Source organism: Mustela erminea, chromosome 16 (genome assembly GCF_009829155.1).
Source record: "Mustela erminea isolate mMusErm1 chromosome 16, mMusErm1.Pri, whole genome shotgun sequence".
Taxonomy (NCBI): domain Eukaryota; kingdom Metazoa; phylum Chordata; class Mammalia; order Carnivora; family Mustelidae; genus Mustela; species Mustela erminea.
The window spans coordinates 69678976-69706504 of record NC_045629.1 but is presented as its reverse complement, the minus strand read 5'-3'; the positions used below and the strand labels follow the sequence as shown (position 1 = coordinate 69706504).

General features: G+C 49.3%; 2 long non-coding RNA genes and 1 other non-coding gene across 5 annotated transcripts; 2 read left to right on the top strand and 1 right to left on the bottom strand.

Moving 5' to 3' along the window:
* Positions 1-256: 256 nt before the first annotated feature.
* On the top strand, positions 257-27113 carry LOC116575320. 3 transcript variants are annotated; one of them, XR_004279709.1, is made up of 5 exons: positions 257-650; positions 16366-16679; positions 17359-18603; positions 20520-20671; positions 26795-27113. It is a non-coding gene; the product is annotated as an uncharacterized LOC116575320 (long non-coding RNA). The 3 variants fall into 3 exon arrangements; XR_004279711.1 differs by lacking the exon at positions 16366-16679; XR_004279710.1 differs by lacking the exons at positions 16366-16679; positions 17359-18603.
* On the bottom strand, positions 5203-16469 carry LOC116575321. The gene is made up of 3 exons (XR_004279712.1): positions 16237-16469; positions 7945-8059; positions 5203-5527 (listed from the first exon to the last, which is right to left on the bottom strand). It is a non-coding gene; the product is annotated as an uncharacterized LOC116575321 (long non-coding RNA).
* LOC116575617 lies at positions 7962-8065 on the top strand. The gene has a single exon (XR_004279874.1). It is a non-coding gene; the product is annotated as a small nucleolar RNA U13 (small nucleolar RNA).
* Positions 27114-27529: the final 416 nt, after the last annotated feature.

Here is a 27529-nt window from a genome sequence, read left to right as displayed (position 1 = left end):
AGCACTTAAAGCCCTCACTTGACCCTCAGCCCTGTGACCCAAGCTCTGGAGTGTGCTCCATTTTTAGTAATGAGAAAACCAAAGGCTAAAGAGGTCCCAAGCCCCTGGTTGAAAGTTACGCAGCAAGTGGACAGCAGTCCCAGGGTCGGACCCAGACAGCCTGAGCGTACCACCTAAACCCTTCACACCGCTACACTGAGGTCACAGCTTAGAAGTTCCAGAACACTTGTCCCCTGTGAGGGCCCCGATCGGCAGGTGCGAAAGCTGAGGCCCAGGGGGAAGGGAATGAGGACTGGTTAGTGGCTGCCCTGGGTTAGGACCCCCTTCTCTTGCTCCAGCTGTGCTCTCTTGTACCTTGCAGCCACATCAGTGCCGTGACACCCTCAGCCCTGGGCTGGCTCATGGTACGGATGACAAAGGTGGCCCCGGCACAGCTCACAGCCTAACTGGCGAGAACCAGCCCTCAGCCCACCCGGCAGGCTGCAGCCACCGAGTCCGAGGCTGTGGGTCCCTGGGTCACTTCTCCTACGTACTCGCTACCAGTTGTTACAGTGATGACAAAAGACGCTATTTACCCAGCACCTACGATGAGCCTGGTACGAGAAGCACCTCAATTTACTTCATCCTTAAAACAAGCCCACGACTCACAGGTTTGTATTTGCTCATGTCACCATCGGTTCGTGGCAGAGCTGGGATTTGAACTTGGGTATTTTTGAGTTTTTTAGAGATAGGATGGTTCAGTGGTTAGGAACCCGGCGTCTGGCGTCACACAGACTGGTTCTCCACTTACTGTTTGTTGAGCCAGGAGAAATTACTCAATACCTTGAGTCTCAGTTTCCCTCTCCAGAAAAAGGAGATTCATAATACAGTTGCCCCTTGAATAGCATGGCTTTGAACCGTGCAGGACAATGTACAGGCAGATTCTTTACAGTACAACCTTGTCCATGTATGCTGTGCTCCTTATGATTTTCTTAATAACATTTTCTTTTCTCCATCTTACTTCATTATAAAAATACAATATGTAAGACACACATAAAATATGTGGTAATTGACTGTTTACGTTAGCAGTAAGGCTTCTAGTCAACAGTAGGCTAGTAGTAGTTAAGTGGGGGGGGGCGTTATATGTGGATATTTTACTGCGCCGGAAGTTGACAACCCAACGTTGCTCAAACAACTGTATCTGTTTACTCGAAGAGATGTTTGCGTACCATATTCAGACCAGCGTTAGTCACGATACCCAAAATGTAGAGGCAGCCCAAATGTCCATCCATGGGTAAATGCGTTCACAAAATGTCACACACACACACACACACACACACACACACACTATTCAGCCTTTAAAAAAGGGGGGGGATTCTGACACCTGCTATAACACAGAGCTTGAGGACATTATCCTGAGTGAAATAAGGGAGATAAGCCACTGACACCAAGACAAATCCTGTTTGGTTTCACGCCTCTGCGGTGCCTCAAACACTCATACACGTGGAGATGTGGAGACGGAAGGCAGAATGGTGGTTGCCAGAGGGCAGGGGAAGGAGGGAGAAATGGAGAGTCGCTTAGTGGGTAGAGAGTTTCGGTTTTACGGCCTAGAAGGAGTTCCGTGGGTGGACGGTGGTGATGGGCCCCGCGGAGTGAATGTCCTCAACACCGCTGAGCTATGCACTTGAAAGTAAACGTAAATTCTGGGCTCTAGGTTTTTCCTGCAATTCTTTAAAAAAGAAAAATATAATAATAGCGCCTGTTTTGGAGAGAGGTGAGGACTCGATCACATTTGTGAAGGGCCCGGCCTGGGCCTGGCTCGGAGGAAGCGCGGAATAGATGGTGTTACGTGTACCGTTAGCTACCACTGTGTGTCCACAGAGGGAGCTACCCCGGGGGAGACCTCAGTGTCCCTGTCTTGTCTGCTTCTCTGATGGCACATGAGGAACAAATGAGCTCTTATGCGTGAAAATGCTTCATCAACTGTTAAAAAAAAAAAAAAAAAAAAGAAGTGGAGAAATGATTGATCAAGGTGTTAGGGGCCCGTTTTGTCTGTCATTCTCAGCCTTTTGCGTCTAGCCCCACCACCACGCGTGTCACCTTTCCCAGGGGTGACTCCTCCAGGACTCTCTCTCTCCCTCTGCTGACTGGAATTTTTGGGCAGATGTCCTGTCTGACTGGAAGCTTCTGGCAGGAGTCCTGTCTTCCTTCATGCCGCATCCCAGCGTCCAGCCTGGTGCCCATGTCCCCTCAGTCAGTTTTGGCTGATCTCATCCGAGTCTAGGGGGTGGGAGGCAGGGGGGCTGATGGTTTCAGCTGGGAGATGTCCTGTGAGGTCAGGGCCAGGAGGTTCAGTGCGGCTTCCTGAGGTGAGGCCCTCTCCTGGGTACGGTTTCTCACGCGTGATGAGTCTGATCGTCTGTCCTCGAGCAAAGCGGTGAGGCCCTCTCCTGGGTACGGTTTCTCACGCGTGATGAGTCTGATCGTCTGTCCTCGAGCAAAGTTGCCCAGCGGCCGTGGCCGTGTGGGGAGGGGAGAGAAGCCCAATTTGGGAAAAGTGGAGGGAAGGCTCCTGGACCGCCCAGGAAGAGGTGACTCGGGGACATGGGCTGCCTCATTGTTTTCCATGGTTTTTCATTACTTGGTTTGAGCTCCTGCAGAGCCAGAGCGTCTCAGGCATGGCTGGAGAATCTAATTCCGGAGTCTTTCAGCACAAAAGAATGCAATCAAACACCTGCTCTGTGGAAGTGTGGCCGGCCGTTTAGTAGGCGACCTCGGCTGTGGGTACACGCCCTCCACAGACACGGTGGCCCCAGGAGGGTAAGCTACTGGCCCGAGGTCTCTTGGAAAAGTGTCAGGACAGGGACAACGGCTCACACTTCTGGGACAGCACAGATCCTACAACCCTCTGTTGACTGAAAAGTTGTGTTCAGGTAAACTGAGGAACAAAGGCAGTTTTTCTGGAGCAGGCACTACTGCAAGACCTTCATATTCACATAACAAACATGGTCACCCAAGGACCTCTACACCTTCACAAAGGTTGGAATAGCTAGCTTTTGAACTGAGTTTGCCCTCCAAACACCAGACCAGAAAAATCACTTATTCGTCATTCTTCCTTTTGACTCATAATCCCTCAGCATGTCCTACAGAAGGGAGTGTTGGTAAGCCTTGGAGAAGAGGAAGAAAATATGATGAGGTAGCATGAGGGGCTTCCTTAGTCATCAGATGTCTAAGAACAAGCTTACTCAGACTGTCTCAATGATTGACAAGGGACTTTTCTCCTCAAGGAAGGAAAGAAAATGGCCACCATGGTATTTTCCACTCCACAGAGCACAGTTTGCCAGTGCATGCCAAGCGTCTCTGTAGTGCCACACTGTTTCTGCTGGTAGGGTTTGGTGGTGGTCGAGGAGGATGGTAACTGATGTTGGATGGACATAGTGAAGTAAGGCATGGAGAGGAAAGACAGGCAAACACATGAAGTCAGACACAAGGAGTCTCACTCTGAACTCAAGTTCTTTCCTGCTTCTGGAAGATTTCACAAGGCCAGGAAGCCAGCTGTCCTGGGTCAAGTGAAGGGGAGGCAGCTCCGGGACACACCCAAGAGCAGTTTCTGGTCAGGCATTCCTGGCAACATGGGGTACCTCAGCCCACCCACGCCTTGTCCACGATGAAAGCTGATAGGCAGGGCCTGCGGAATGCTGGGGCAGGGCAGTGCCTCCCTCGTGGTTTAGGGGCACTGAGAGGTCTCCTTCTAAAAATATCTCCCTCCCCTTTCCTGCCGTGGAAGCTGAAATGTTCACATGGAAGTCTTACTCCCTTGGTTTGAGGCGTTATGTTCCTAGTAGATCTGATTTAAAAATTAAACACCATCATGTGCAGAACAAACTGAGATATGATCACGCCATGACACTTCCCTTGGCATTTATTTATATCCCTGCACCAATCCAAAGAAGGATTTGAAATTATCACACATTTATTTCTCAGATTAGCCAGCTGAGGGAACCAGATCTTGTTTCTGCAAATCTGTGGAGCAGCTGAGAGAGGACTTTAGTTCGGCCTGGGACACCTCGTTTTTCTGCTCAAACCACTCCAAGATCTTCCCATTGTTCCTTACCCAGAACCCTCACCCAACTCACTCGCCATCTTGCTCAAGGCACTCCCACCTCATGCAAACGCACCCAGGTTTTACCTACCCCCAGACTCCTCACGAGCTGTCTCTTCTGCCCACAGATCCTTCCCCCGACTCCTGCCTCCTCTCTTCTTCAGGCCTCGGCTTGAAATGCCACCACTCAGGTGGTCCCTTGACTTTGCCAGTTAAGATAAGTGTTGGTTCCTGTCTTTCAAAACACTGTTCTTTGGTTCACAACCTTTCTTACCATTTGGCATGTGTGTCTAAGGTGGATCTGCGTCATTTGTAGAGCCTGTATTTGGGAATTTGCTACTCCTCTGAATGGATTTGTGTTGCCCAAATCAATACGTGCAGGGCTTCGGAGGTTCATCTACGGACATGCGCAGAGCCGCAAAAAATTTGAGTCTCCCAACACACGTGTTCCCACCTGAGATCCAACAAAATTGACACTCTGCTTCTTATCTCAGCCCTCAGACTCATAACAAGTGTCCTTTTTGCAATTTTGTGTCACACTTTGTGCATTTTGGGGCTCGCGGTTGGTCATTTTGCTGTTTAACCAACTGAGCCACCCAGGCGTCCTGTTTTGCTGTTTAAATGGCTCCGGATTGGGCTTCCTGCTCAGCAGAGAGCCTGCTTCTCTCTCTCTCTCTCCCTTTGCCCACCGCTCTGCTTACTTGTGCTCTCTCTCTATCTCTCTGTCAAATAAATACATAAAATCTTTTTTAAAAATTAAAAAATAAAATGGCTGCCGAGCATGGGGCTGGAGGGTTGTCTAGCACTCCTGAGCCCAAGAAGGCTGCCATGTGCCTGGTGGAAGAAAGGTAGGTGTTGGATAAGATTCGTCCAGGCATGAGTTATACTGCTGTTGGCCATAAATTTAACATGAATGAATTGACAATAGATGGTAAATAAGATGTCTTTCAACAGAAGCACGCATAAACCCAGATTATGTAACAATTGGTGGATGAAATGTTGTGACCAGAGGCTCTGGGGAACCTAACCCTGTGTATCCCTGGGAGCCATGGTTCCATGTTCCCGTGGTGGCTTTATAAAACACAACCACTGAGAATAAGAAGAACCGCATTTGTGTCCATTTTATTCGCTTCTTAGGGCCACTGTAACGCATATCACAAACTCTGTGGCTTAAAACAATAGAATAGTATTTTCTCATGCTTCTAGAGGCTAGAAGTCCAAACTCAAGTTGTCAGCAGCACCTCGCTTCTGCTAAAGGCTCTCAACAGGGATCCTGCCTTGCTGCTTCCCAGTCTCTGGTGGTTTGCCGACAATACTTGGTGTTTCGTGGCTTGTGGTGGTATTTATGCTCCGGTCATCACATGGCTTTCTCTCGGGTGGCTCTGTCTCTCTATCACTTCTCTTCTTGTAAGGACACCAGTCATACCGGATTTAGGGCCCAACCTGCTTCAATATAACCTCATCTTAGAAATATATGTATCATATGTAATATACAAAACACATGTATTATATGTAATGTATTATTTATGTTTCTATAACCTATATATTTAATCAGTATCTATCTATGCCACTACCCTGCAAACTCCGTGAGGCAAGGACAATGGCTTTCTTATTCTTCTTTTCATCCCCAACACCAAGTCCAGCCTGACACAAGTCAGTAAATACTTGTAGGGGATGAATGGGGGAATGAATGAATGGATTTCAAAGCTCAGAATGTTAGACACCATTGAGCCAGCAGTGACCAAACTCTCTAGGAACCCACAGCTTCGTGAATCTGGTCAGGCTGAGAAAGAGGCCAGGTGGGTGGGCTTGCGGTCTCAACTCCCTCCCAGAGCTACGTCAACCAGTTACCGTGTTTGTACCTGTTTTATATACTTCATTCTATGTAACAGAATATGCAATATTGCTTTTATAAAGGAGCTTTAGTGAGTTTCACATGTGTGAAAAATACTGCGCTCCCCCTCCCCTCCTTTGTAGATAAGGAAACTGAGGTCCAGAGACATAAAGGGGTTTGCTCCAGGTCACCAGGCAGTAGTGGGAGAGGCAGCCAGGGTTTTTGAGCCCTATTCCAGAACTTTCGCCTCAATGCTCACCTTCCTGCCAAGACATACAACGGGAGAATTTTGGAATTTGCCCTCCCTGGGACCCTGTTTTTCTATCTGGAGCAACTTCTGGGAGAAGGAAATGGAGCCTGTGGCATGTGCCCCTTCCCCACAGCTCTCAAAGGCCCTTTGTGCCAAGTTCCACAGACATTCCACAGTCCTGCTCTGGGCACATCTATCTGCCAGCGGGTCACAAGCCGTGCCTTCATCTCTGAGCCGCGGTGGTTTGGCCTTTCTGTCTTTAAATGCACCCTTTGCTTTCTAGAAAGCTGAAACCAAGCGAGGGAGGTCAGACTCCAGAGGCCCAGCGCAGATGGGCTGGGGTGGGCTACCAGAGGAGAGAGGTCTGTTTTGCAGACCTGGCTTGAGAAGGAAACTGTACTAATTATCTCCCAGGCCCAGCTGCAGAAACGCCTTAGCTCGGCAGCCGATTATAAATAGCCCAGAATGCACTCCCAGCCGCTTGAAAACAAGGATATTTTTGCCCTGGATTAGAAGAACAGCTCTTCACAGCTTTCCTGGGCCCTTTCCTCAACCCCACCCCCAAAGAGCTATGATTTATGTCTCAGCACCATTACTGGGACCAAGTATCACACAGCCCCGATAAACAATGATTAATTCATGGCTACGTTCTGTGAAAAAAGAAGGCATTCCTTTGGAAGTCCTCTCTTTCATTTTGGCAGAGACATGCTGACCCGGGAGACCAGAGGGCAGTTGTAGTGTGAGTTCATTACCCTGGCTTTCATTGGGCTGTCTCTGCCCTTGAACGAGGTGGGGGCTGGGGAAGGCAGCAGGTCACTGAGGCAGGGGGCAGGAGGGAGCCAAGAAGACATGCTGGGGACTTGACTGTTTGTTGAGATACTCCGGAAAGAAAAAGCCAAGGATGCTGGGCCGGTCCGTTTACATCTGAGTCCTTTTTAAAAGGAAGTCAGCCTCTCTGTGAGGAAATCAGGCCTTAATGCAAATACCCTAGAAATCCTTGCACCAGCTGGCTCACTCCTTAGGACCTTAAGTTTGAACAGTAGCTCCCAATGTACAAAGCACTTTTCATGTCCTGCTCTCATCGGACCCTTACAACAACTGTTTTATTTGTTTGTTTTTCTGGAATCAAAGACAATCCCTGCTTGTTGTAGAAAAGTTTAAAAATTTCACAGAGGCATAAAGTAGGAAAAAAAAAAATCCCACCCAAATCCCATCACAGTGGGACAATAATGTTTTCATGGTCACCCTTTCAGACCTCCCTTATTGGATTCTGGAATGAACATCGTTTTACCTGCCTGGGACTGTATTATGGTGTTAGTTGGGCTCTTGGTAGAAATAGATGGCACATTCAAATGAGTAATTGCAGAGAGTTTAATAGGGGCTGTTTTCATTGGCCTGGGTAGAGGTTAGGAAAATCGGCAAGGAATGGTGCTGTGCACCAGGGCTAGCAACGAGGGAGAGCCATCGTGACTCATGGGTCTGCAGGCCAAGGGTAGAGGGAGCGGTTACAACAAACCACAGCTGTGTGAGGAGGGTCACTTGTCAGGACCTGTAGCCTTCAGGGAGACACAGCCAGCCCCTGTCAACAGCAGAGCTGGAGCCCCGATCTCACTCTCCCCTACCCTCCGACTGCGGGTGCCTCCCATCCGCCAACTCAGCCGCCGTTAGAAGGCATAGAAGCCCATCGACGGTGGTTCCTGGAGGCCTAAGCCCTTGGGCACAGAACAAGATGGAAAGGGTGGAGAGTCAACAGGAGAGACAAGCAGAAAATATCTTTACCATCCACGGTGATCCTGATCCTTTTGTAGTTCATAAGCGTGATGACTGGGCGTCCGCACCGCGGTGTGACATGTGCTTCCCTCAAAGCTTGTTACAGCCTCGGCACATTACCCATCTGACATTGAAAAAGGATACTACTTTTACCATTCTTTTCTTTTTTTTTTTTATGGTTCACTAGTTGTTTGTTTGTTTGTTTGTTTTATGTACTTTTACCATTCCTTGCTAAGCCAAGAACTTTCTAATTCAGTGAATATAGATCGGCATCATACTTTTTAATGAACCTCGTATGGACGTAGCAAATGTATTTAACTGAGTCCCTGTTGGTGGATACACAGTTCATTTCTAATTTCTCAAGAGCGTAGACAGTGCTGCAATGGGCAGATCTGTACATCCAAACTCTGTGCACTTAGGAAACATGATTCTGATTCCCCTTTGATATTTCTTAGAAACTGAGGCTCCTTGCCCCCAATCACACAGTGGTCACGTGGTTTTTCTAAATCCTCCAACTTCTCAATATTGATAGAAAAAGGAGGAGGAAAGGAAGCTTTTGGTTTTGAAACTGAAAAAAAAAATGCTTATCCCCTTGAAAGTCCTCTCAGCCATGTGACCCTGAAAGGGTGGAGACTCTTAGATCCTGGGCTCACAGGGCCTCAGTCAGTCATGAGGGACACGGGGAGGAGGACAGAGGAAGTGCAAAGGGGAAACAGAAAGTGATGTCACGGGACACCCCTTCCCTGGCTTCCCAGGTGTCACCTCAAGAAGTGGAAACAGCTCCAGAGGCCTTATGGTGGTAAAACAGGGAGGATATGGGCCCAGGAAGTGAGTTAAGGCAAAAGGCCGCACTTCCTGTTTGCACCTCAGTCTCCTCATCTGGAAAGTGGAGACGAAGCTCACCAGGCAGATTTGTGCTGAGAGCCCCTGACCCACACACGTGAAAGGGCGTGGTGCTTTGTCAGTCCTCAGTAAATATACATTTCTTCCTTTCTTGCCCCAAAGCTGGGAGCCAAGCCAGACAAAACCTGTTTTTGTTTTTTTTTCTTAATTCACAACTATTTATTGAGGAGTAGATAAATATGAAGATAAATAAGACTCAAGGAGCTTAGAAACCGATGTGTTTCTCAGTACTTGAGGGTCTCCGCTTTTGTCTGGGCCTTTGTTCCTATCTGGAATGTCCTTTCTCTTCTACCTGGTGAAGTCACTTACGTTGTTCATTGTCCGCTTGCACAGGAACCCAACCAAATGTGTCACACCCTCACCTGCACCCCCACAGCACCGCGCCCCTTCCTCTCTCTCAAACCTCGTTTCTTGGTGTAGACCAATGACTAAGAGTTTTGGAGTCCAGTGGGTTGGTCTCTGTCCCAGCTCTGCCACTCACCACGCTGGTGCATCTCAGTGTCCTCATGTCAGAAACGGGAAGGACATTTCCTACCCCAGAGGGTAGTTGCGGGAACCGGAAGGGTCTAGACACGCACAGCTCTGAGAACAGAGCCTGGCCTAGAGGAGGCCCTCCTCAGTCAGGACTGGAGTTGCAACTCTTCGTCGCTGCCCCCTGGCACTGAGCGGGGCCTCCATGGACACTTGTCAAAAGAACTCATGATGTGTATTCCTTGGCAAAATAGCAGGATAAGAGGACTCCAAAATGGTCCAGAATTAAGAACTCACCGGGGGACAAGGTGCGTGGCGGCACATGCTGCCTGGGCAACAGAGGAGACTCTGGTGGGCAGCCTGAGGAGAAGGTGCAGGTGAGGCCTGTGCCGAGTCCCTGCGTAGGGACTCAACGGTGGGACACAAAGGAAGAACAGAAGGAGAGGGGGCGACTGAGCTCCGGTGCCAGCCCCTTGGAGCCGTGTGACTTTGGACAAGGCCTTTCACCAGAGAGGATGGCCTTCTTTGTAAATGAGGACAAATAGCCCCCTTCCCACAGAGCGCTGTGAGGACTAGACGGGCTAAGCTAACGCTCCCGGCCCACAGCGAGAGGCAGCCTGGCCACTCGGCTGTTATTATTCTCATCGGCCCTCTAGGCGACACGATGACTGCTCTCCGCTTGCTGGGGGTCCTGGGAGCTCTCTGATCCAGGAGTCCATGGGCTGGGCACTGCCGAGCGCTGAAGGCTGGGGGGCTGCCCTGCAGGAGGGGAGCCTGGGCCTGCCGAGAGCCGGCTTCCTGCCACCAGCCCATCTGCCAGGGCCGCCACAGCCAGAGCGATGAGGTGGAAACAGGGAAGGAGTCTTGGTGTCTGAGCTAGATGCCAGCCTGGGCACTGACTTTCTGCTTCCCCTGGGGTCACCACAGGCTCCATCAGCTGCCTGCGTCCTCTGGCCTCCCCCCAAGAGCAGCCACTGGCCTCTCACTTCAGTTGCCATGGACACGGTCTCCCTCAGAGGCCTGGCGTGGAGTCTCTGCCTCCTGGGTGTCCTTCCTGACCCAGGGCCTACCCACCAGCCCTGTTCCCATGCTACTTCCTCCTCCCCAGGGGAAATCTCCCTTTCCATTCATTCATTCATTCAGATAACAAATACATATTGATCAGGTGCCTACAAGGGAGGCCAGGTACCAATTTAGGTTCCATAGATGCGGAATTGAACAAAAGAATAGAATCCCTGCCCTCATGGAGATTATAGTCTAGTGAGGAAGAAATTATATATATATATATATATATATATATATATATATATGATACAAAGGAAATTATGAGAAGTGGCTTCTCAGAGGAGGTAACATTTGAGCAGAAGCTGACACTGTAATGAGGGGGTCACCCCATAGGTGTCTGGAAGAAGCTTCCAAGCCTAGGAACAGCCATGTGAAGACCTGGCATCAATAACACAGTCGGTGGTATGTGGGGAGCAGCAAGGGGCCAGTAGGGTTGGGGAACAAGAAGTGAGGGGGTCACAGGTGTAAGAAGAGATTGGACTGATAGCAGCAGTCAGACAGCGTATGGCCTAGAGGACAAGCCAATGACACTGCATTTGATTCAAGGGGACAGGAAGCTGCCACTCCCAGAGGATTCAAGCAAAGGCTCTGATTTCATTTTACAAGTTTTGCTCCAGATGCTGCGTCGAGAATTAGGGGTGATGGTGGGCAGGGGTCAGGGGGAGTCACAGGTGGATGCAGGCTCTTAGTTAGAAGGCTGTTGCAATGACCCAGGCGAGATGAAGCAGTTTGGTCCCGCGTGCCGATGTCTGTGATGACAAACACGTGGACCCAAGGTGTCTTTGGAAGAATGAGTCAATAAGCCTGGCTGCTGACCAGGAAGTGGAGGGTAAGTAAGTGTCTTGTCCCAAAGACAACTCCCAGGTGCTTGGCCCGAGCTGGATGGGGGTGCCTTCTCCTAAGATGAGGAAGATAAGGAGGGAGAAGCTATTTGGATAAAATCTACAGTTTGGTTCTGAGGGTCGGGAAAGAGGAAACACCAACCAGGCCTTTTCACAGTCTTTGAATCTGGAACTCAGGAGGGCGGTGGACTCTGGAGACAAGAAGCTGAGGACGTGCGCACAGCCAAGGGCCTGAATGAGGTTCCTGGAGAGCAAGAGAGGGGTCGGAGGAAGAAGGCTGAAACCAAGTTCACTAAGAGCAAAATAAAGAGTGGAGTTCTAGAAGCTGAGTGAAGAAAAACTTCTAAGTCAGAGTAGTAGGGAGACTCATGGCCCCTGAGAGATACTTTCTTGCTAATCCCTGGCCCCTGTAGATGTGTTACTGAACCTGGCAAGAGATGGTGCAGATGTGACAGGCTTATGGACCTCGAGGTGAGGAGAAGATGATATTCTGCAGGCAGGCCTCAGAAGCAGAGACCCTTTCCTGGCTAAGGCCAGAGGGAGATATGACAACAGAGGAATGGCCAGAGAAGTTCAATGTTCCACAAACCAAGGCAGGTGAGCAGCCTCTAGAACCTTCTAGAACCCGAAAAGGGCAAGGAAATGGAAAACTCCCCTCAGGGCTTCCAGACAGAGACATAGCCCAGCCTGTAGTTTAGCCTAATGAGACCCCTCTCTGACCCCTAACCTACAGATCTGTAAAATAATAAACTTGTGTTATCCAAAGCCAGGTGATCTGTGGTGATTTGCTGTGGTCGCCACAGAAAACTAATGAAACGAGGAAGTGATCAGCCCGTCAAGTCACAGTCCAAGCTTTAGGAAAACGAGAATGAAAATTTCCAGGGGTTCAGGCAACGAGGAAATCCTGGAGACCTCAACCAGGCTAGTTAGGAGGGGACGAAGAGTGGTGGGACAGGCCTGAGGAGCATCCGAGGGGACAGGCGAGTCTGTGGAGGAAGTAATCTAGAAAGGGAAACCAAGAAATGGGGTAGAGAGGTGTGTGACCTCAAAGGAGAGCTCCGGTTCCTGCTTCTGAAGATGAGATGTATGCTTTTGCGCCAGGGAGGATGACTGGAGAGAAGAAAAAATGTGATGAAGCAAGGAAGAGTCAGCGTTGTGGCTTCGGGTCCACAATCAGGACCCGTCCCCTGTCCACTCCGGAGCATTCAAGAGCCAGGAGCGGAGGCCAAGAACCCACAGGAGATCCACACCTCAACCCAACCTTCCACGGAAGACAGGGATCTCTCCCAACAGAGTGAACACAGGACTCATCTCGGGCCACTCCCCTCTCCACGTGTGGTTCTGTGGTACCTCTCCCATCTCGCCTACAGCCTGTGTTCCAGGGGTTGTGAGGTGTCTGGGCTCATGGGTACATGGTTCCTTGAGCAGTGAGACGGTATCCATCTCGTTCTTTGTGTGTCCCCAGCCGAGCCTAGACACCAACACATGGAGGATGTGTTCAGTAAACGTCTTGCTGAGCGATGGTAACAGCCCCATCATAGCCCCATCTACCAGGTGCTCACGCATGCCAGGGGCTCTACTGGCCACAGGTCTGGTCTCCCGTCATCCTGCTAACAGCCCTGTCATGCCCATTTTATAGGCAAGTACACTGAGGCCCAAAGAGGCTCTTAGGTTAATCCAACCGAAGAGGTTAAATGACTTGCCCAACATCACACGGCTGGTAAATGGCAAGGCTGGGACTTGAGTCTAGGCTGTCTGACCCGAGAGACCCCTCGTGCGAGAGTCCACCGCCTCACCTGTGGCGTGTAACTGCTGGAGGGAGCCGACTCCAGGCGCTAAAGGAGCAGAGCAGAGGGGGACCCAGGCCTTCTCAGAGGGGACACCTGAGCTTGGTTCTGAAGGCTGAGGATGACTCAGCCAGTGAAGAGGAGGGCGGGGGAGAAAAGGCAAAAGTGGGGACCGTGGGCTGGCTCTCAGGAAGCACCCCGAAGTTCCCTTTTGCTGTCGTGGAGGAGCGTGGAGCAGGGGGAGGTGTGCAGGCGAGGGAGGCAGGCCTGGGGCAGGAAGGCCTGGCGGGGAAGGGAAATGCCCAGAGGAGCCCAGTGAAGACTGCAGAGCGCCAGCATACCCCACCCCCACTCCCCCACGACAGGCTGCGGGAGATTTGGGCATGGCCAGGGCTAGAGAGCGGCACCAAAGCTGGCCCGCCAGCCGTCGCCCTCACAGCGGACACTGGCCTCTCCAAGTCTGCAGAGATTCAAGTTCAATCTGCAAAAGCAATGGCCAGGGACCAAGGCCCGAAGGGGGCAGGCAGCGTCAGAGAAGGGAGCAGGGGCCAAGCCTCTGTGTGCCCACAGACAAAGGGAGAAAGCAGGCTGAGAGTGAGGACAGCGTGTGACACCTGGGCCACAGGCCTGGGCAGCAGCCGCCACAGCCCTGGGGATAATGGCTCCTTTTGTCCTCCTCATAAATTCTCCGGAATAGAAAGGATTCCAGGGCCTGCTTCTCCTGCTTGCACAATGCCGGCTGCCGGGGGCCCCACTGTGCGGGCCTGCCTGAGCCTTTGGGGAGCATTCCGGCCTCTCCACTGTCTGTTCCTTCCCCGCGTGCAGGAGCGGGAAGTGCAAGCAGTGCCAGACATCCTGCAGGGGGCTGGGAGTCTGGGCTGGAGGCAGGGCCTGAGCCAGGAACTTTCTTTCATAGCCCGGAGGAAACCAAAGGATCCTGAAGCTCTGAATGCATCTTCATATCTCTGCCGGCGCCTCCTAATGCTTGTCCTCCCCTGCTCTAACCCTTCCCACCTCCCCCCACCCCTGTTTTCTTCCACTCTCAGCAGACCATAGGGATTCCAAGCACAGGCTCTGGATTCAGACAAGGCTGGATTCAAATTCTGACATGGGCACTCAGAATGGCAAGCTATTTAACCTGTACGAGCCTCCCTTTCCCTCTGTAGAATGGACATGGTAGCCCCTGCTTCCTAAGACTGATAATGAGAATAAGCGAGAAAATGCATATCACATGCTTAGCTCGGAACACAGCCTTCCAGAAGGTCTCAGTGAGGGTAGACAACCCAGTGGTCATTCAGCCTGTCCCTAGTCTTCTCCAAAGACAAGCCACTCACACCCTGTATTCTATATTCAGACCGAGTGCAAAGCTGCTCTTATATTCTCACTGGTGCTGAGGGTAAAGAGGAAGGGGGCTTATAAGCATTTCCTATGTGCCAGGTATGACCATAAAGGACTCAGAGAAACTAGGGGTCTTGTCCGTACCACACAGAGGAAGTGACCAGGAGTTGAACTGGAGTCTGTCCAACCTTTTGCACCATGACACAAGAGAATTTCATGTCTGTGAAAATGACTTCCATGTGCCCCTTGGTACCTTCTCTTCTTCAGGGAAAACATTCCCGAGGTCTCACGGTGACGGTTTTGTGTTCCTCCACCATCTTGGCCTCTCTCCTCTAAGCGTGCTCTAATTTGTCACTGTCTCCCTTCAAAAAATAGCCTCCAGACACAATATTCCTGTTGTCTCCTACCAGTGCCAAATAGAAACACATTCTCACCTCCTTTATTGTAGCTGCTATGTTTCTGTTAATAAAACCTGAGACGATGAGGCACCCTGGCCATCGCTTTATGCAGATGGCTCTCTCTTGCTCACTGTATTCAGCCCAAGAGAATAATATGCCCCTAGTGCTCTGAACATTTGTAGAAGTCATTGCGATTTTCATTGCGATAATGGAACCCTTCCCAGCTAGTTTAAGCCATCAAGCATATTTTATTTGGTAGCTCCCAGAATCTCTAGCAGGGCCAAAGATTCCAGCCCAGAAGGAGCACAGCCAGGAACAATTCATGAATTACCCCTGACTGGGCTTCTCCACCAGAGTCATGGCCGCTGTTGACCAAGGCGTCACCACCCTCACATTGCACATGCTGGCGTGGAGCGCTGTCTCCATGACATCTGAGATCTGAGTCTCCTACATGGCGGCAACTCCTTCCACACTTAGTCTCTTCTAACTAAGCCTCCCTGGGCACATGGCAGGGACTGAATGAGCCTCCAAGGTGGCTCCAGTGATCTTCACCTCCCTGTGTTTGTGGCTTTGTGTGGTCCCCTCCCACACTTGCTAGGGGCTGATTGGCGTGACCAATAGGATTTTGCAAAAATGACTAGAAGACTTCTGAAACTAGGTCCTAGAAGACATTACAACTTCCAGTCTGTTCTCTTGGAGCACTCACTCTAGGAGAAGACTGTCCCTAGGTCACGAGGACACTCAAGCAGCACTCTGAATTGGCGAGGAGGTCGCGACGCAAGGAACGAGAGCCGACTGCTGACATCCAGCCCAAAGGAGCTGTGCCTGCGAGGGAGTCATCTTAGAAATGGATCCTCCCGGTGGGGGGTGGACAACTGGGCAGCTCAGTCTGTCAAGCATCTGTTTTCGGCTCAGGTCATGATCTCAGAATCCTGGGATCCAGCCCTGCATCCGGCTTCCTGCTTGGTGGGAAGTCTGCTGCTTCTTTTTCTTCTGCTCCTCCCCCACATTCATGCTCTCTCTCTCTCTCAAATAAATAAATAAAATCTTAAAAAAAAAAAAAAGAAGGAAGAGGAGGAGGAGGAGGAAAAGGAAAAGAAGAAGGAGAAAGAGAGGAAAAAGAAGAAGTAGGAGGAGGAGGAGAAAGATGTGGAGGAAGAGGAGGAGGAGGAGGAGGAGGAGAAGGAGGAAGATGGTGATGATGGACCCTCCAGCCCCAGACAAGCCTTCGGATGATGCAGTCCTGGCCACCATCTTAACTGCAACCTCACGGGGGACCTTGAGCTGGAACCACCCAGCTAAGCTGCTCTTGGACATCTTATCCACAAAAACTACAAAAGCTATAAAATAGTGTTTGATCTATATCACTTAAGTTTTGGGCCAATTTGTTGTTCCAAAGCAATGGAAAATTAAGGCAATACTCGTAAAGACTTAGAACACTGCCTAGCATGTGGTCGGCATTCCTTCAAGGCTGTGCATGCTTTTATCCTTACTCACCTCTGGGCCAAATGTCAGAAGCCACCACCTGGGCAACTTCAAGAGTCTGGAAAAGGGAAAAGGATGCCAATTTCACTTAATCTTCATGGCAACCCTATGACGGGGTCTGTTGGTCTCTTCATTTCACAGATGACAAGAAGCTGAATCACTTGCCGGGAAATCTGAAGACCAAGAGCCAGGATAGGAGCTCTGGCTGTCTGACTCCAGCTCACCATGGCAGCAGGCACTTAGGGAGGCGGGACCTCACTGTGGGAGTGCCCGACTTTGTGAATTGTCACTTCATGTCTTTGTAAGAATGACATGTGGAAGCTGGGAGATGAGCCGAAGCACAAAGGGGGAGAAGCTGGGAATCACAACTCAATCCCATGAGACCCGGGAAAAATGCCTTTGACACCAATTTCTTCACCACCACCCCTTGGGCAGAGATGTCGCCAGGACCCACGGTAATTCAGCTGGTAGGATGAATTTGGAGCTGACAACCCCATATCAAAGATTTTTCTGATTGAGGCGCAGGCTGTCTGGGAAGTTCCCGGTCCTCCCAGGAAGCCCCCAGGGCTCCTTGTTAGCCTCGCCTGCCTTCCTCATACCACATTTGAGCTGCCAACCCTGGCTGGATCTTGGGGCAGGGGTGCCCTGCCCCCCACCCAGAGCCAGCCCTGAAGTGAAACTCAAGCCCCCTGCCCCCATTTCTTTGCTGTCTCCCAAACAAAGACGTCAGGCCCTATCATTGCAAGCTTTCTCTTATTAATTGCTGTGGTCTGAAGGATCAAGACAGAAACCTCAGAGAGTTATGGGGAACAAGTTCCAGGAATTTATAGCATAGAACAATGGAAAGAATAGGGATTTGAAGACAGAACCACTGTGACTCAAAGCCTAACAAAATTATGTCATTGCTATGGCCCTGGGCAAGCAACCTAACTTCCCTGGGCCTCAATCATCCCAAAAATCGGGAGGCCACTTGGGGAGGGCAATTTAGCAAAAGCTACCAGAATCTACAGCACATACACTCCCGCCACCAAGAAACTGCCCTACAGGAAGACACTCACCTACACTCAAGGGTCATGCACAAAAGTCCGTAGTGACACAGGCTGTGACAAAAATTTGCAAATTCTCGTTCCTCAGGAAACAGGTAAGCAAATTATGGAGCACCCAGAAGATGGAGTTGCTTGGCAGCTGTCAAAAGAGTGAAGCAGAAACAACGAGATTATGTCAGCAGCTCATTTCTTCTCCAGCAGTTTCCTGCGCCGTCCGCCCTTCCCGGCCGCCTTCCTGTCGTGCCGAGATCATGCCTGCTCACTCCCTCTGCCCCCACACCTAGCGGAGCCTCTGGAAACCAGGGGATGTTCCACAAAGACCTGGTGATCTGTGGAATGACACAGAGCTGGGGCCACGCTTTCTGTGAGAAGAAGGCCTTCTGACCTTTCTGGATAAGCCAGTGGCAGAGTGGGGAGGGGACCCCAGGCCCCTCAGCTTCTAGCCCCACACTCCCCTGAGAACTCGGACTCTCCTCATGCTCTTTCTTTATTGCAACAGCCTTAACTGAAGATTCTGCCTCTGTCTCTTCCTCTCCGTCCGTCCTCCATGTTGCTGGCAGAATGATCTTCCCAAGGCACAGCAGCTCTCCTCACCCTACTCTGGGCGGTCACAGAGGGAGGTCCTCCGGCACTAGCCCAGCAGACACACACCCCTGCCCCAGCCCCATATTATCCTCTGCTAATCGTTTTTAAGAAAAATCCTTTGCTCCAGCCCCCCTCGTGCCAGCCTGAGGCTCTGCCTTTGCCTCTGTGTATACCATTTTCTTCTCCTATAATACGCTCTCCCTTCCCTCACTCTGCTTCCCTTCTAGGACCCTTGCTCCATACCCAACCTCTGACACCCCCTCTGGGAAGACTCCCCAGATCACAGCCTTCCCCGCCACTCCCCTCACCCCTCTGGCTAGGAGTTCCTGGGGCACCATGTACAGGACTGGTACCCCCACCAGGCAAGGAGAGTCATCCCTACCGAGTCTCTCTGAGTCCCCACCCCTGTCCCCGGGGACCTGGCATTTCCAAGGCAGCAGGTGCTCAATAACTATGTGAAAAAATGATTAATGAGTAAACCAGAGCAACGGATGACTCCAGGAATAATTTCCAAGCGAATGAAAGAGTAGATGAAAGAACAGCCCCGAATCTATGAAGGAACAATAATGACCAACCCGAGCTTCACTGGCCACACGTCTCTCTTCTCCAGACAATTAAAGTCAACAATGTGATGTTCGTCTTGGTAAAGTGACGAGCTAAAGATGTAATTTCCTCAGGATCACATGAGTTCACCCCCAGTAGAGAAGCAGCAGCAGCAGCAGCAGCATGTACAGAAAAGGAAACACAGGTAGCCAGAAAATATGGAACTGTGGTCGACTTCCCGCATGATTTTTAAAAATGTCATTTAAAACAAGACACAGCTTTGTTTTTTTCCTGTTAAGTATCTAATGCTTAGGGGGCAGAGAAAGGGAAAACAGGTAGTCTCAAATACTGGTGGTGGGACTGTTACTCATCTATTGCCTACCGAGGTCAACCATGAAATAACACCTCAAAATGTTTAATCTTTAAATGTGTTTATCCAGGTACCTGGGTGGCTCAGTCAAAGTGTCTGCCTTTGACTCAGGTCATGATCCCGGGGTCCTGGGATTGAGACCCACATCAGGCTCCCTGCTCAGCAGGGAGACTTCTTCTCCCTCTCCCTCTGCATCTCCCCCTGCCTGTTTTCTCTCTCTCTCTCTCTCTCGCTGTCAAATAAATAAAATCTTTTTTTTAAATTTTATTTATTTATTTGACAAAGAGTGAGATCACAAGTAGGCAGAGAGGCCTGTCTCTCTGAGGAGGAAGCAGGCTCCCCGCTGAGCCGAGAGCCCAATGCGGGGCTCGATCCTAGGACCCTGAGATCATGACCTGAGCCGAAGGCAGAGGCTTTAGCCCACTGAGCCACCCAGGCGCCCCAATAAACAAAATCTTTAAAGAAAAATTAAATAAATGTGTTTACCCTTTGACCTTGCAATCCCACTTTGAAGAATTTATCCCAGAGAAATAATTGGACAAAAAGATAAAGATTTATGTACAAGAATTTTTATTTCAATATCGTTTGGAAGACTCACAAATGGGAAACAACATAAAAGTCTATCTCCATGGTCTAGTTAAATAGTGTTTCGTCCATGCAGTGAAACCATTTGCCAATAGCAGGGATCAGTCTGTAGAGACAGAACACGATTCTCCTATCCTAACCCTAACCTTAACTAAGTGGCAAAAGCAGATGGAAAGTGATATGATCCTTTTTATTGACTGTCCATGTGTATGTTTATTTGTGAGGAGCAGAATTAAGGTAGCCTGTTCGCCAATGGCTGGGATTGTGAGGACTGTTGCTTTTCTATTCTACACACTTTCATTGTTTTTTGAAAATAATCGCCGATTACTTTTATGGAAAGAAAAGCATTCAGAGAGACCAAGAGACAGGCAGACGCCCTGGCTTGGGTCCTTCTAGCACTGGCCCTGCTTCTTCCTGCTTCTGGCCTCTACTCTCACCATCCAAGGACTCAGCCCCTGGGAAAGGCTGCCCTAGCCCACTTTCTAAAACAATGAAAACAATGGTGCTTCCTACAGAACGGTGTATCTACAGATTGAACCTTGGGCCCCCTTCACAGGCCACGCGGGGGAGTGGAGTATGGGAAGGTCCTACAGCTTGGGGAGCGGGAGGGGGTGGGAGCTGCACAGGGTGGACCCTTGGGACAGACTTCCTCTTCTGTGGCCTTGCCCAGCTTTGTTCCAAGGTCAAATTGCCTGCAGCTACGGTCCTTGTAACATGGGGGGGGGGTTCATCCACAGCCCCAGGGTATGAACTAATAGGGTCTAGGCAGGGTTCCCAATCAACCAGAATAGAGGGAAGGGAAAGGGGCTGTTATTTTAACCCAAAAGCTCCATGGGAAGGAGGAAAAATAGTTAAAATAATATTTGCTAAAATTTCATTATTGTTATGCCTGATTCTGTGTTGATTAAACGTTGGGGTCAGTGGCTTTGGACAAGAACTTAATCTCTATAAACCTTAGGTTTTCCGTCTAGGAAGTGTTATGGTAACGCCGATCTTTTTGGGTTGCTGTGCAGAATAGATTATGTGGGTAAAATTCTCAACTCAGTGCCTGGAGTACAATAATTGATCAATAAGCAGTCAATGTCACATCATTCTAGTTGCAGTTACACTTTGATCTGTAGAAGGTGACCTGCCTTTTTTACCTCCCCTCCCCCCACCCCCACCAGCTGATCCATTTCAGTGGGGAGAGTGGCTGGCACCAGGGGGACCTTCTCTACATGGAGAGGTCAAGGAGGAGATCAAACTCCATGCTAACTGAGGTCTCTGAAAGGAAGTGGAAAGAGAACAGCCAGCTGAGGGATGCCATATAGTCTTGAAGGTAAGTGTTGGGGTTAACTGTGTCGCCTCAAAAGATGTTGAAGTCCTAACCCTCAGTCCCTGTGAATGTGACTGTGTTTGCGAACAGGGTCTTAGCAGATGATTAAGTTAAGATGAAATCATTAGAGGAGGCTCTACTCCAATATGACTTACATCCTCATAAAAAAGAGGAATTGGGACACAGAGACAGACACACAGGGAGAACATCATGTGAAGAAGAAGCAGAGATCAGGGTGATGCTTCTGGAAGCCAGACAACACCAAAGATTGCTGGCAACCACCAGAAGCCAGGAGAGAGGGATGGAACAGTCTCCCTCAGCACCCCAAGAAGGAGCCCAGCCTACTGACGTGATCTCAGACTCCCAGCCTCCAGAACTGTGAGACAATCCATTTCTGCTGTTTAGGTTACCCCACTGTGGTCCTCTGTTACAGCAGCCCTAGAAGACTGAACAGGGGGGTCTGGTGAGAGAGGACCTCCATCTCTTGCCGGCTATGGTACTCTTGACAAGTTACCTCCTCTCACTAAGACTAGGGCCTTTATCTGTTAAGTGGGTGAACTCTAGGGACCACCCCCTGAGGTTGAGTGAGCTACTGCATGGAACACTCCAGACCCAGTCCCTGACACAAAAATGCTCAGCATCTGTCACAAATGTGCAAATTAGTCCCCACCCCGGGGGTCTTGGAGGGTGGGGGAGTTCTTCTCCTTGGAAATTCTGAACTCGTGCGCAAGGCACAGGCCTTTATATGGACTCCCCAGGGACGCCTGAATGGTTCTCTGGATTCCATAGATGCTCAGCAAATACTTCTTACTCAATAAAGTGTCTTCTATCTTAGGATTGTATCAGAGTAAATTCTAGAGCAGGATCTGATGTCTTGTCTCCTCGGTCAGAAGACCTCACCTAAGACAGTCAGTGAACACTGATGGATTAGTATTGAATGAATGGATGAACTTTATGGGGCACATGATTTGGCTCGTAATAGATTGAATCTATGGTGAGTTATGATGTTTCATTAAGAAATAATTGAGGGCACCTGGGTGGCTTTGCTGGTTGAGCCGGACTGCCTTCAGCTCGGGTTATGATCCCAGAGTCCCGGATCAAGTTCCACATTGGGCTCCCTGCTCAGCGGGGGTTCTGCTTCTCCCTCTGACCTTCTCTCTTTCATGAACCCTCGCTCTCTGCCTCTCAAATAGAAAAAAAAAGAAAGAAACAATTGAGCCATTGCCTGCTATTGATCTCAGCATCGTAATAGACTTGAGAAATACAAAATGATAAGCTAAGAAGTATTAAGCATTTACTGTGTCATGCGCCGAGCTCGACACAGATTCTCTGTTGCCTTCCCCAAAACAACATTATGAAGTAACCACAGTTCTTACCTTCATTTTGCCCACGTGGAAAAAGTCACAGCAAGGAAGGGCACCACGGTGGCTCCGTTGGTTAAGGGTCTGACCCTTGATCTCAGGTTTTGATCTCAGGGTCGTGACTTCAACCCCACGTTGGTGGGCTCCACACTGGGTATGGAGCCGACTTTAAAAAAAAAAAAAAAAAGTCACCACAAGGAAAGGAGAGTCAAGATTTAAACTCGGGAATTCTGATCCCAGGGTCCACACACTTAACCATTATAGCTCCCTCCCTTCCTCTTACTAAGTATGTGGAACACTGTGAAGCCTCTATAATCTAGAGTCTCTGTGAGAATGGCAGGGGCCTTGGCAAGCCTCTAATCCTAGACCCTGTAAGAAAATGAAGCAGGGAACCAGGGAAGGTGTGTGACTAGCTTTGCAATGAGAACATGACCCACCTGGAACTTGAAGTCAGGTCTCCGGACCCGCAGCCTGGGCTGGTGTGCCTCGGTGGGGGTAGGGACGTTGGCTGTAACTAGTCATTCACCCAAGGCCCTAAGTCTATATCCTACAAATGGGAAGGGAAAGTCAAGGAGGTGCGGGGGCACGGACTACTATCTGCAGGGAGGACTTGAGCCGGGAGGGACCATGCAACTGAATGGGCTGCACGTCCATCTGTCCCTCCTCAGGGACTGCCCTCCTGCTGTGCTCACCTCCTCTGACTTTGAGTCCTGTCCATCTGTGCCAGGTGCAAATGGGAACCCCTGAGCATAGGGCCCAGGCTTTGCTCTAGGCGATGTGCTGCACGTTATTACTCAGGACACGGGTGTGACCGTGTGTGGGCTCTGATGACGCATCTAGCCCTGCTCCTAAAGGAGACAAAAAGATCCTCATCATGCCCCTTGAAACATTATGAGGCTGGAGCCAATGACACAGAAGCCCAGATGGCACATCTCAGTACCGGGATAGAGCACTGATGAACATTCCCCACATTACATAACATGGTGTGGGTTGTACTTGACCTTTCCCCTTGCCTCCATCCTTTCTCCAGGTGGCTTTATCTTCCTGCAACAGCCCCAGTGTTGTAGCTCTGGGTCAGGGGCTGGCAGTGAGGCTGGTGGACTCTGAGCATAATAACCCGGGACCTGATTCCTCTGAAAACCACTCATGGAGGGCTCTTCCAAAGACCTGGGATCCTTACAGAATGCTCTAGATATAACAATGGTCTCTTTGGAGTCCAAACAGTTCCTGAGCTCTCATGCAGCTGCCAGGAACACGGCAAGAGCAACTGGTAGATGCGAGCTTCCATAGGTCACTTAAAATCACCCCACGGTTCTCCACTCAACAGCAAGGCAGCACAGCTCTGAGTGGTGGATTTGGTCCACAAACGGTCAGATTGTTGACATACGTCCTTCTGTTTCACATATTGGCCTTCCACCCACAAAAACCCACTTGCAAAGAGAGGTCAGATTCTTGGAACTTATTAATAGAAAGTCTTATCTGTTGGTACTCGAATTCAATCTTTTCTTCACAGGAGGAAACAGGCCCAGAGACAGAAAGCGACTTGTCCAAATTCACACAGCTAGTGTCAGAGGCAGCAGTAGAACCAATAGAAACAGGGAGTCCAGCGAAAGTGGGCACAACCTCTGTTCTAGCTGGAAACTGGAAATTTCCCCATTAGGAATTGTTATTCTTGTTTTCATAGTATTCGATGGTCCGATTTAGGGATACAAGTAGTAAATGAATACATTAACATAATCATAAAAAAAATAACTTTAAAGACCAATTGTATTTATAAAGACTTTAAAATTTCTCTTTTGTAATTCTTTGTCTTCTCCCCAATCCCATTCCCTCCTGCAGCAGCGCCCGATGATGACAAAGGCCCGTCAAATTTTCCCAGACATTTTCCATGCATTTAGGAATCCATTTAGTATCCCTAGCATGTAATCAGATTTTTAAATATACACTTAAATATTACAAAATGTATTGTAAATTTAGGCATGTTATTTAAAATCTTAATTTAGGGACGCCTGGGTTGCTTATTCGGTCAAGCATCTGACTCTTGGATTCAGCTCAGGTCATGATCTTAGGGTTGTGAGATCCTCAGTGGGGGGTCTGTTTGAGATTCCCTCTCTCTCCCTCTTTCTCTGTCTAAAACAAATAAAATCTTTTTTTTTTTAAAGGAAATCTATATATTTTTTTAATTTTATTTATTTATTTGTCAGAGACAGAAGGAGAGAGAGCGAGCGAGCACAGGCAGACAGAGAGGCAGGCAGAGAGGCAGGCAGAAGCAGAGGGAGAAGCAGGCTCCCCCCCAAGCAAGGAACCTGATGTGGGACTCGATCCCAGGACCCTGGGACCATGACCTGAGCCAAAGGCAGCCGCTTAACCAACTGAGCCACCCAGGCGTCCCAAATAAAATCTTTTTTTAAAAGGTAATGAAATCCTGGGATGCCTGGGTGGCGCAGTCATTTAAGTATCTGCCTTCAGTTCAGGTTATGATTCTGGGTTTCTGGGATCGAGCTCCATGTTGGGCTCCCTGCTCCATGGGGAGTCTGCTTCTCTCTCTCTCTCCCCTGACCCCTCCCCCTGCTCATGCTTTCGTCTCTCTTTTTCTTTCTCTCAAATAAATAAAATCTTCAAAATAATAATAATAATAATATCCCAGTTTATATATCACCCCGCTTTAAATACAAGATCAAATTACACCATTTGGTTCACTTAACCTTCTATCCTGGAGCCCTTTGCTCAGTCCTGCTAGCACGCTGGCATCTTGGCAGTGGCTCTCTAGGACCCCGCTGCATGGATGTACCACCTCATATATTTAGCCATCTGTCTATCCTCAGACATTCAAGTTGTTTCCCATCTTTTTCAATTGTAGTCATAGTCACAACGAACTTCTTTATATACAGATCTCTGGGAGACGAGCCAATGTTTCTGCAGAAGAGGTATCTAGAAGTGAAAAATGTGAGATCATTTGTTTAGAGAAATTCTCCCTTTAAATTGTGACAAGTCACCTAACGTTTTCCAAAGGCTTCTCTTCTAACCTTTGAGGGTCTTCAACAGCTATGCATGTAAAGGGAGCCATCACAGCAACCCTGTGGAAAAAAAGCACGGTTCCTACTTTACAAAACTAGACTGCAGCTGAGACTTATTAACTAAAGTCAGCACAGCTGTCCTCATCATGCCGGACTAGCTCTCCTGGGGGGTGTCCTTACGGGCTGGCTCACCCCTCTCATGCAGACCCCTCACCCCAGGGGCGAGCCCTGCCTGTCTGAGGGAAGGGGCATGACTCACCTGGTCGGGTCGCCAGAATTCTGAGACTGAAGGAGCAGAGAAGGCACAGTCCATGGTCTGAAGTGGGGGTGTGGGGAGACAGCCCCGCCGAGAACAATGGAGACATAAAGGACACGAGCCCCGAGCTAGAGAGACGGGTTCAAGGGGCAGCTCCATGAAGCTCCGTGACTTTACCGAAGGTGTTTTCTTGGCCACCCTGTTGTCAGGTTTCTCCTGTGAGATGAAGGTGATACTAGCATTTACTTCACGTGTGGTGGGGGCATTGATTCGAAGCATAATCACAAGGGGACAGCAGGCTGGTCACTGATGCTTGGCAACCTGGTATTTCCGAGCTTCTCACTAGTGGGTCTGAGAATGGAACACTATGCCTCTCACATTCACCTTCAACTTAATTCATTTTAAAGAAATAGGGTTGTTGCCTTTTCCATTGTTCCCTGTTTATTATCTCTCCACCCCCACAACTCAGTTCCACACAGACCTTTAGTGAAAATATCATTTCGATATTTGAGGAGGGGGCCTGGAGACCTTGGTCCCTGAAGGTAGATATTGTGGTTCCAGGATAGGACAGGTGTCAGAGAAAAATGGACACTTGGTGTGTTGGGTCCCCAGTGTTGGGTCCCGCAATAATGGGTCCGTGATTAAAGGAGCGAGACTGATACAAAGCGAAGGTCAAGCAAAGCTTTATTTTGCGCCAAGCATCAAGAATCAAACCAAATGTTCGGGGCCACACCTCTTACAGAGAGGGCGACCTCTCTCTCCCTCACAGACTAACTTTTATAGAGCAAAAGCAATGTGGTTGGGCCTGGCCACGCACAGGTGGCCAATGAAATTATAACACACAGAGAAAGCTGCACAGTCATGCTAGGTGACCAACTGAATTACAATTTACCCTAGTAGACATTTGAGCCAGCCTATCACTTTGGTCTGAATTGGCGCCCAAAAGGTGCCCAAAGGGCGGGGCCCATACTCCTTGGTAGCTAGGAGACAGTATGCGCCCCCACTGATTGAATGTCTCCACCTGACCTGACCCACCCTTTTATTTGGGCTTTGTTACCTGGGTCTGGTTTCCAGAACTTGTTTTTAAGTAAGTTCCCCTGGTCGGGGTGGGGGGTTGCAGCGCAAGGTCAATTTAAGTTTTACTGCATAAACAACAAAATGGCAGTTCAGCCGGGGTGGGGCCGCTCTGGCTAAATAGGCCTTTACAGGTGTTGTGTAGCAGAAAAAGTACAGGCTCCGGGGTCTAACACACCTGGGTAGGAAGGGAGGACCTCTGGTGATTAGCTGTGTGACTTTGGCAAGTTTCTTAATTCCTCTGCATCTCCATTCTCTTCATCTGTAAAATGAGAATTAAAAAAATAATAAGTGCTTTGCTGGCTAGTTGAAAAGTTTATAGGACTTCTAGGACTATAGAAGTTTATAAGACTCCTAGCATAGGGTCTAGCTCTCAACATTGGTAGCTGATCTTGCTGTTATTACGTATTACTTTCAGTTGACGATCTTGCTTTCTACTTTGCTAAGAACATGGAAGCCATGAGAAAACATCCACATCGTCCAGCCATCAGCCACTGGCCCTTACTACACCTGCATCCACAAATTCTACTTTCCCCCAATGAGCCAGTGTTTCCAGTGGTATGTGAGGTCCAATCCCCTCACAGACCCAAGGTCATCGGTCCAGCAATTTTCATCTTCACTTCTTCTCTCTCTACGGGATCAGTCCCATCAAATGAAAACATGCCACTATTCCTCCCATCCTTTAAAACAAAAACAGAAAACCTTCTCATGATCTCATTTCTGCTGCCAACTACTCCCCCACATTTTTTATGCTTCCTGTTGCAGCAAGACTTTTCTCTGCCTCATTCAGCACTTCTGCTTCTGCATAGGTACCCAAAAGATTTGAAAGCAGGGTCTTAAAGAGACATTTACAGCCATGTTCTTGGGAGCATTACTCACAATGGCCAAAAGGTGGAAGTAACCCAAGTGTCCATCAGAGAATGAATGGATAAACAAAATGTGGTATATGCATACAATGGAATCTTTAAAAGGAAGGAAGTTCTGACTCATGCTACATCATGGATGAAATTTGAGGGTCTTTTGCTCAGCGAAAGAATCCAGTCATGAAAAAAGCAAATATTGCTTGAATTTTAGAGTGGTTAATTCATAGAGAAAGTGGAATGATGGGTTCAGGGACTTGAGGGGAGGGGGGAACAGGAAGGTGCCGTTTAAT